Source organism: Tenrec ecaudatus, chromosome 17 (genome assembly GCF_050624435.1).
Source record: "Tenrec ecaudatus isolate mTenEca1 chromosome 17, mTenEca1.hap1, whole genome shotgun sequence".
Taxonomy (NCBI): domain Eukaryota; kingdom Metazoa; phylum Chordata; class Mammalia; order Afrosoricida; family Tenrecidae; genus Tenrec; species Tenrec ecaudatus.
In genome coordinates, this window is record NC_134546.1 from 45,033,155 (window position 1) to 45,041,541 (window position 8,387).

At 39.2% G+C, this 8,387-nt stretch overlaps 1 non-coding gene across 1 annotated transcript; it reads right to left on the reverse strand.

Annotated features, from left to right (window-relative positions):
- Positions 1-3,616: 3,616 nt before the first annotated feature.
- On the reverse strand, positions 3,617-3,783 carry LOC142431268 (U1 spliceosomal RNA). The gene has a single exon (XR_012780800.1). It is a non-coding gene; the product is annotated as a U1 spliceosomal RNA (small nuclear RNA).
- Between the last annotated feature and the right edge of the window lie 4,604 nt (positions 3,784-8,387).

Sequence of the window (8,387 nt, forward strand, 5' to 3'; positions counted from 1 at the left end):
CCTTGTATTGTACTTTTGAAGATGGTGCATTAAGCTTCAATTAACTAATTAGTACAACAAAATGAGCTGCGGTGTGTATTTATGAAAGGAGAGAATCCTGACTACTTTCTTGGAGCAACAACTTTCTTTCATGGCTTTGGCTAAGTTACATAATATTTCTAAACTTTCATTTGCCTATTTACGAAGTTGAAATAATCCTCAACAGAATTGTGGTTAAGATCGAATTTTTAATGTGGATTAAATGTTTTCACAACAACTTACATGGGGTAAACAATAATTAACAAACATTTACATATAAACATGCACATACACACTTAATAAATTGGTCTTTAGCAAGTAGTGTTGCTATGGAGACTTCAGAGGAACCATGTCAATTGAAGATTTTCCAAAAGTTGCCATCTTCCCATTAGCATAATTCATGACCCTGTGCCAAATGTATCAGGGGTGTGTATGATGGTTACACTCTCCCTGAACTAAGCACACTGAGGACACATGTAGTATGGTGAGGTACAGAAAAGAGTTAAAGGGAGAACTAGGGACGATGCCACAACCCACTCTACCACTGTAGTTAACACACTATTTCCTGTAGCTGTGGCCACTGCAATGTCAGTAATATTACCATTTTTATTAATATGTATGGCCATGAGTCTCTTTGAAAGACAAGGAGGAATGGGAAATTTTACTTATCCCGTACTGTCTAAATTGTCATAAAGTCTAGCATTCTTTCACAGTAAGTCTTCCATAAATACCTGTTTGTAGACTTATTAAGAAAAATGCCATTCTTGAACAATTTCCTTTGTTTTATATTAGGACTTGGTCTGTGAAATATCTCTGGGAAGTTTTGAAGTGAATTCTGGTCAAGAACAACATGCAATCCTTTATTTCATGATGATGCGTATGTTTAAACATCAGTTGTGTTGTTGACGAAGTCTTCAGGTTCCATTAACACTCGTTTAATGGTCCACATTGACTTGTCCTACCAAATTGGAAAGTAGGCAATGTTTCAGGTCAAGCCAAAAATTTTCTTTTCAATTTTAAAGAAACCGTTCATTTGTTAATCTCATCTACCCAGACCAATTCTTATTCTCTCTCCCATAATCCTCCGCTCATGTTGTCACTGTGGCATCAATGCAAATGCCCTTGGGCTCTGGGAGATGGTTCCTGAGCTCCACTGAGCTGGAGTCACTTGGTAAATATCTGTAGATTCATAATTAAACTAAAAAAAATGTGATAGATCAAGGCTTAAGGATCAGATTTATCCTTAGGAAACTTGAAAACTGTGTTTTAGTTCAGATGATTCTGAATAATTAATCATGCAGCTATTTGTATTTCTATTTTTGGACCCAAAGCGATTGTTGTTTCTCTCTTTTCCTCTATCAAGCCCCCAAATGCTGCCTTTTCTCTTTCCAAATTTAATGCCCATATGTTAGTCTGGGTAGACTAGAGAAACAAATTCATAGACATGCATATGTGTTTAAGAAAGAGGTTTATATACAAGAGTAATTGAATATTGAGAAAACATCCCAGCCCAATCCAGTCCAACCCCTTAAGTCTGATATTAGCTCACATGTCTGATACCAATCTATGAAATCCTCTTTAGACTCAGGAAACACATGCAATGATGCTGAATGCAGGATGATCACAGGCCAGTGGGTAGAAAGTCTTTGGATCCAGTGGAGTTGTAAGCATCTCAGTGCTGGCAGGAGTCTCCACATGGCTTCTCCAGGTCCATGGTTCTGGCTGCATCAGGGTAGGTCCATGTGGCTTCTCCTCAGGGATGTCTCACAGAGAATCCGCTTTGAGTCTTGTCAGTAGAGCGTCTCCAAGGGAGTAAGCTGAGTGAGAAATTGTCTCCTACTTCCAAGGAGGAAAATAGAAGAGTTCCCAGAATTCTCAGGAGACGGCCACGCACACACAGATGTCTCATTGGCTATGATCCAATTGACAGACTAGGTTCTATCTCTTCACTCATAATTGACAGCAGATTATGTAACTACCACACCCCATGTCTAATTTGCTCTTTCATTGTTAACTTACAGAGAGCTCCAGCAACTTTCTTTAAACAAAGCTCTGCCCTTCTTAATTTCCAGCCTCTGAAAAGAGTGACATCCAGAAAATGAGTTGTTTTCCATCAGGCCTTATTATGGTTAGGTAACATGGAGTCGGTTCCAGCCTATTGCAAGCAGCCTTATGTACAATAGAAAGAAACACAGTCCAGACCCAGACTACGCTCACCATTGTTCCTATGCTTCAGTCCATGGGTTCAGGCACTGTATCAATCCATCTTGTTGAGTGCTTTGGTAGTTACATAATCAGGTGTCAAATTGAGGATTAAGAGTAAAGGGTGGGGTCTAGCCTGTCAATCAGGATATAGCCAATGAAGCCTCGGTGTGGGCATGGCCTTCAGCTGAGGATTCTGGAAACTCCAATATTCTTCCTTGGACTCAGAAGACTTTCCCTATTTGGCTGCCTCTATATTTTCCATGTCCTTTTTTCAGGACCTGGTCTCTCCTGACAACCTGTCTGAAATATGTAAGACAATTTTCAACATCCTTGCCTCTAAGGAGCATTCTTATCAGTCCTTAGTAACATCCAGTCCCTCCCCATGTAAGTATCCTTATTGTATGCTTGCTGTTTTTTTATGTTCCTCAATTTATTAGGCTTCTGGGGAGGGCAGGAAAGCAACACATGGCTATCTGCTTGATTATGACTCAACTAAATAGGATAGGTTATAATTGTCCTTGTAGGATTGTCAATGCTACATTTTTTTTATTAAAATTTCAAAGACATCTGAGCTCCTCTGGCCCTCAAGATTGATTGCCACAGACAGAGGTCAGACATGTCTCCACTCTGCATCCCCTTTTACCCTCTACGGGTACTAACCTTCCCTCCCAGGACATGTTAATTTTGTGGCTGGCTTTGATATTTCACTACAATGGCCACACAAGACTCACAGAAGAGGTTTATGATTATAGTGTTTACTAAGGAAGTTAACAGGTTCCAATTCAGTTGAGAAATGCATATTATTTCCACACAGTTGAATACCTTTGTTTAATTAAGAAAATACAAGCAAAACCTTCTGGTAGTCTTTGCTTTCAGCCAAGATCCATCAGACATCCATCAGCAATGATATACCTACTTCCATGGCCTTCTTTGACTCTGGCTTGAAACCCTGGTCAATGTACTGCTGCCACCATTGTTGGATGGTCTTCAACAATATTTTATTTGCATGCAATTGCAATGATATTGTTCTATAGCTTGACTTTTCTGTTGGGTCACCTTTCTTTAGAATGGGCACAAATATGGTTCTCTTCCAGGAAATAGGGCTGCTTCAAATAAAATACGGATAGCATTGAGAAGAATGGGAACTCCAGAAGACTTCATTTTACTCATTAGGAATATGTCCATGGATAAAGAGGTAGTTTGAAATCAGGCAAAGTGTGTGTCATGGTTTTATTCTCTCACCATATTTGTTCAATCTATATGCTAAGCAAATAATTAGAGAAACTTTACTATATGAAGAAGAATGTTGCATCAGTTTTGGAGGAAGGCTTATTATTAGTCTGAATTGTGCAGATGACACGACCTTGCTTGCTGAATTTTCTTTCTTTTTTCCTAGGGGAGAGCGGGAATGCAGTCCCCCACTACCACAAATTATGCAGTGGATGTTCCTGCATTTGTGGAAATCGCAGGGGTCAGGACACCCGCAGTGCAATGGATGAGCCTCGCCCTGGGAAAACCACCTTCCTGCTCATGGTGTCGCCCCACCTGCTAGGTAAGTACTGCTTGCTGGATTTGAAACTGATAAAGAGCAACAACTGTGGCCTTTAGTATGGCTTATACCCCAATGTAAATAAACTCAAATCCTCAGACTTAAGGTATAGGTATCATCATAGTAAATGGAGAAGAGGTTGAATTTGTCAAGAATTTTGTCCTGCTTGGACCCACAATCATTGATCATAGATATAGCAGTCAAGAGATAAAAAGATGGGTTGCATTAGGCAAATCTACTGTGCAAGATCTTTTCAGAGTATTGGAAAACAAGGATGTTACTTTGAAGTCTCAGGTGTGCCTGACCCAAGCCATGGTATTATCCATTGCATAATGTGCATGTAAAAGTTAGGGAGAACTGATCACAAGGATCGACATATAACCCTCTCCCTGGTGGACGGACAACAGAAAAGTGGATGAAGGGAGACATCAGACAGTGTAAGACATGACAAAATAATAATAATTTATAAATTACCAAGGGTTCATGAGAGATGGGGAGCAGGAAGGGAGGGGAAAAACCGAGGAGCTGATACCAAAGACTCAAGTAGAAAGAAAATGTGTGGAGAATGATGATGGCAACCAATGTCCAAATGTGTTAGACACAATTGATGTATGGATGGATTGTGTTAAGAAAGAGTTTTCTGAGTCCCCAATAAAATGATTTTATAAAAAAAAGACTACGGCTACTGTCATGCAAAAAAAAAAAGTTGGCCGTTGATGAAGGAAGACTGCAGAATCTACATATTAGAATTCTGGTGCCAAAGAAGAATGCTGCAAGCGCCATGACTGCTGAACTACAAACTCATATGGCCTGGAAGGAAGATGGCCAGAGTGCTCCCTAATAGCCAAGATAGCAAGAATTCATCTGACATATTTTCAGAAGAAACCAGCCTCTGAAAAGGAGTGTAATGCTTCATAAAGTGCAGGGATAGCTGAAAGAAAGGAAGGCTGTCGAGGTGATGGATTGCCACAGTGACTACAGCCATGGAAACAGTTGTGAGGATGGTACAGGACGACGTGGTGTTTCATTCCCTGGTGCCTAGGGTCCCTATGGATTGGAAGCAACTTGATGGTACCTAACTTCAACAACAATCTTCCTAGTGAGATACAGTTAGAGTTCCAATTTATGTAGCATGAAACAAAGGCACAGAGAGGTGATATTACTTACCTTTGTACAGAAAGTCCACAAATAGGTTTGACAAATAGCAACCACATGTATAACAGAACAAATAAATAAATGAAAAATGAAATATTATCTCATCTGCCTCATCCTCAATTTTTTTGTTGCATTAGATCGCTTTGTTGTAATCACTATATCAATGCATCACATTAAGGTTCTTTTATTTTTTACTGACCCTATTTTTGTTTTAAAAGTTTTATTGACACTTCATCCACATGCCATACAATTCAAGTATTCAGTCTTAACAAGATGGGTTGTATAATTATCACCTCAAACAATTCTAAACGTACCATATATACTCGTGTATACACTGAGTTTTTCAGCACATTTTCATGCTGAAAAATCCCCCTTGGTTGATACTTGAATGAGGGTCCCACTTACCTGTTCTGCGGTGCAGTGCAGGTGTTCTCTGGTCTCTCCCGTTCATCTGCGGGCACCTGCAGTCTCTGTGGGCGGTCCGACGACTGCTGATATCACTGGTCTTCTTTGCTCCTGCACGCCGGCAGCCTCTGTGTTGCGTTCCATGCTGGGCAAGAACCTGCTTACTTCTGTGTGCTGGTACCTGGGCACACCGCATCCTTGTAAGATGAATGTTGGATGAACAGCTCTTCTTCTCCAGCTCTTCTCCAGGACTGTGATCAATGTTGTAGCCTTTACAGTCTTAGCCATGCTTGGTCAAGCCCACTTGCTCTGCCCAAGCATTGTTGAATGCAAGTAATGATATATTTCTGGTCTTGGATATATAGTACATTTATTTCCAGTACTTAGTCTGCTATATTTATTTTATATTTTCTTATTAACGCCTACCTGGACCCAGTGTTGACTATAGTAGCATAGAGCAGCCATTAGGGCTTATAATATGCACGCAGTGTTGTGTATGCACTGCTACTTTTGCTTAAGTCCATTGTTATAGTCACTGTGACATCCCATGTGGTTGAGGGCCTTCTTCTTTGTCTTTGCTCCTCAGCTTTAGCCAGAATGATCTCCTTCTCCAAGGACTGGTTTCTTTTGACAACATGGCCAAAGAATGTAAGCTGAAGTCTTGCCATCTGTACCTCTAAAGAGAACTCTGGCTGTACTTCCTCCAAGACAGGCCAATTTGTCCCCTTTTACAGGGGTCACCTAAGACCATCAGAAAACATCTATTTCCGATGGTCCTAGGAATTGAGACACCGCTCCTCTATCCATCTCCATGCAGGTCCTCCCACATGCAGATACACCCACATACGAGTACCCGGAGTGAAAGGAAAATACATCCTGCAGATCAGCTATTTACATTATGATTCATAACCATAGCAAAATTGAAGTTATGAAGTAGCAATGAAAATAATTTTATGGTTGGGGTCACCACTATATGAGGAACTGTATTAAAGGGTTATGGCATTAGGAAGGTTGAGAACCACTGTTCTAGGAGCTCAGAGTGGATCCTGGCTGATGGCTGCCAAGGGAGGAGGGTACCCCAGTACAACAACTGCAAGGAACTGCATCCTGCCAAGTGAATGAACTCGTGAATGTGTTCTTTCCCAGAGCCTCTGGAGTAGCCGTTCTCAACCTGATGATGCATTCTTTCTATGTAAACAAGTGTTTTATTTTTAATAGGTCCCACTCATCTATTTTAACTTCCATCAAGTATGTTTTCCTTGTTATCTCTGATAGCCCATATATTTCCTGCACTAGGGCTCCTAGCTTTGTCCTAATTTTCTCATTGATGATTCTGATAGAGTTGCATTTTACATTTATGTCTTTGATCCACTTTGAGTCTGCTTTTATGCATGGAGTGATATATGGGTTTTATGTCATTCTTATGCATGTGGATATCCAGCTTTTGCAACACCATTTATTGAAGAGGGCACCTGCTTCCCATTAAATATTTGGGGGCCTTTGTCGAAAATTAGTTGTCTGTGAGCTGCCTTTTCTTTCCTGATCCATTTGTCTATGTATCTATCCTTATATCCGTACCGGGCTGTTTTGACAATTGTGGCTCTATAATAGGTTTTAAGGTCAGATAGTGCAAGACCACCAACTTTGTTTTCCTTTTTGTGGAGTTTACCTTGCCTGTCCTGGGCTTCTCCACTCTCCATGCGAAGTTTATATTTAGTTTTCCCATTACTATAAAGAATGATGCTAGAATTTAGATCAGGATTGCATTGAATTTGTAGATTACTTTAGGTGGCATTGACATTTTCACAACATTGAATCTTCCAATCCACGAACACAGAATAACCCTCCATTTGTGTAGCTTCCTTTTGGTTTCTTGTCGTAAAGTTTTGTAGTTTTCTTCATACAGGTTTTTTGCTTATTTTTGGTTAGGTTTATTCCTAGGTATTTCAGCTTTTGTAGGGCTAATGTGAATGGTATTTATTCCTTGATATATTTTTTGTGTATTCCCATCACTGGTATATATGAATTCAATTGATTTCTGTAATCAATTGAATTTTAAATCTTGTATCCTGCTACTCTACTAATCTCCTCTATTGTTTCCAGCTATCCCGCTATGGCCACCTTAGGATACTCAATATATAAAATAATATCATAAGCAAATAGTGAAAGTTTCACTTCTTCTTTGCCCATTTGTACTCCCTTTATACCTTCTTGTTGATGTTGTGGCTTACATGAATTGTTTTTCATATGTTGAACTACCCCTTAATCCCTGGTATGAATCCCACTTGCTCTTGATGTATAATTTTTAAAATATTTTTGGATTGTATTGGGGAGGAGATTTTGTTGAAAACGTTTGCATATATGTTCAAGAGAAAGATTTGTCTATAATTTTCTATCGTTGTGAGATCTTTGCCTAGTTTTGCTATTAGTTTTATTCTTGTTTCATAGAATTAGTTTGGGAGTTTGCTGTCACTTTCTATATTCTGGAAGAGTTAGTATAGGATTTTTGTCAGCTGTCTCTCAATACTTGGAAGTATTCTACTGTGGAAAAATCTGGATTGGGGCTTTTTTTTTAATTTGGGAGTTAATGGCTGGCCTTCTCTATTTCTTCCTCTGTTAAGGGTCTGTTCACATTCTTAATGTCCATATGTGTTCATCTGGAGTGAGAGTGATTTTTCTACGTATATGTCCATGTTCTCCAAATTACTGAATTTGTTGGAATACAGTCTTTCATAGTACTGTGTTATTCATATATTTATTTCATTAGTCTATTTTGACTTGCCCTGTTTCATCCATAATTCAAGATATCATCATCTGCTCTTTTTTTTCCCTTTGTTAAATTTGTTAGTGGTTTGTTGATTTTGTTGATCCTTTCAAAGAACCAACTTTTTGCTTTGTTGATTTTTTCCATTGTTCTTCTGTTTTCTAGTACATTTATTTCTGCTCTAATTTTTATGATTTCTTTTTCTGTTGGAAGGATTATGCTATTGATTCTGTTCCAATTGCTTAATATGCTGTGGTAAGGTACTGATAATGATTCTCCCCTAATTTTTCA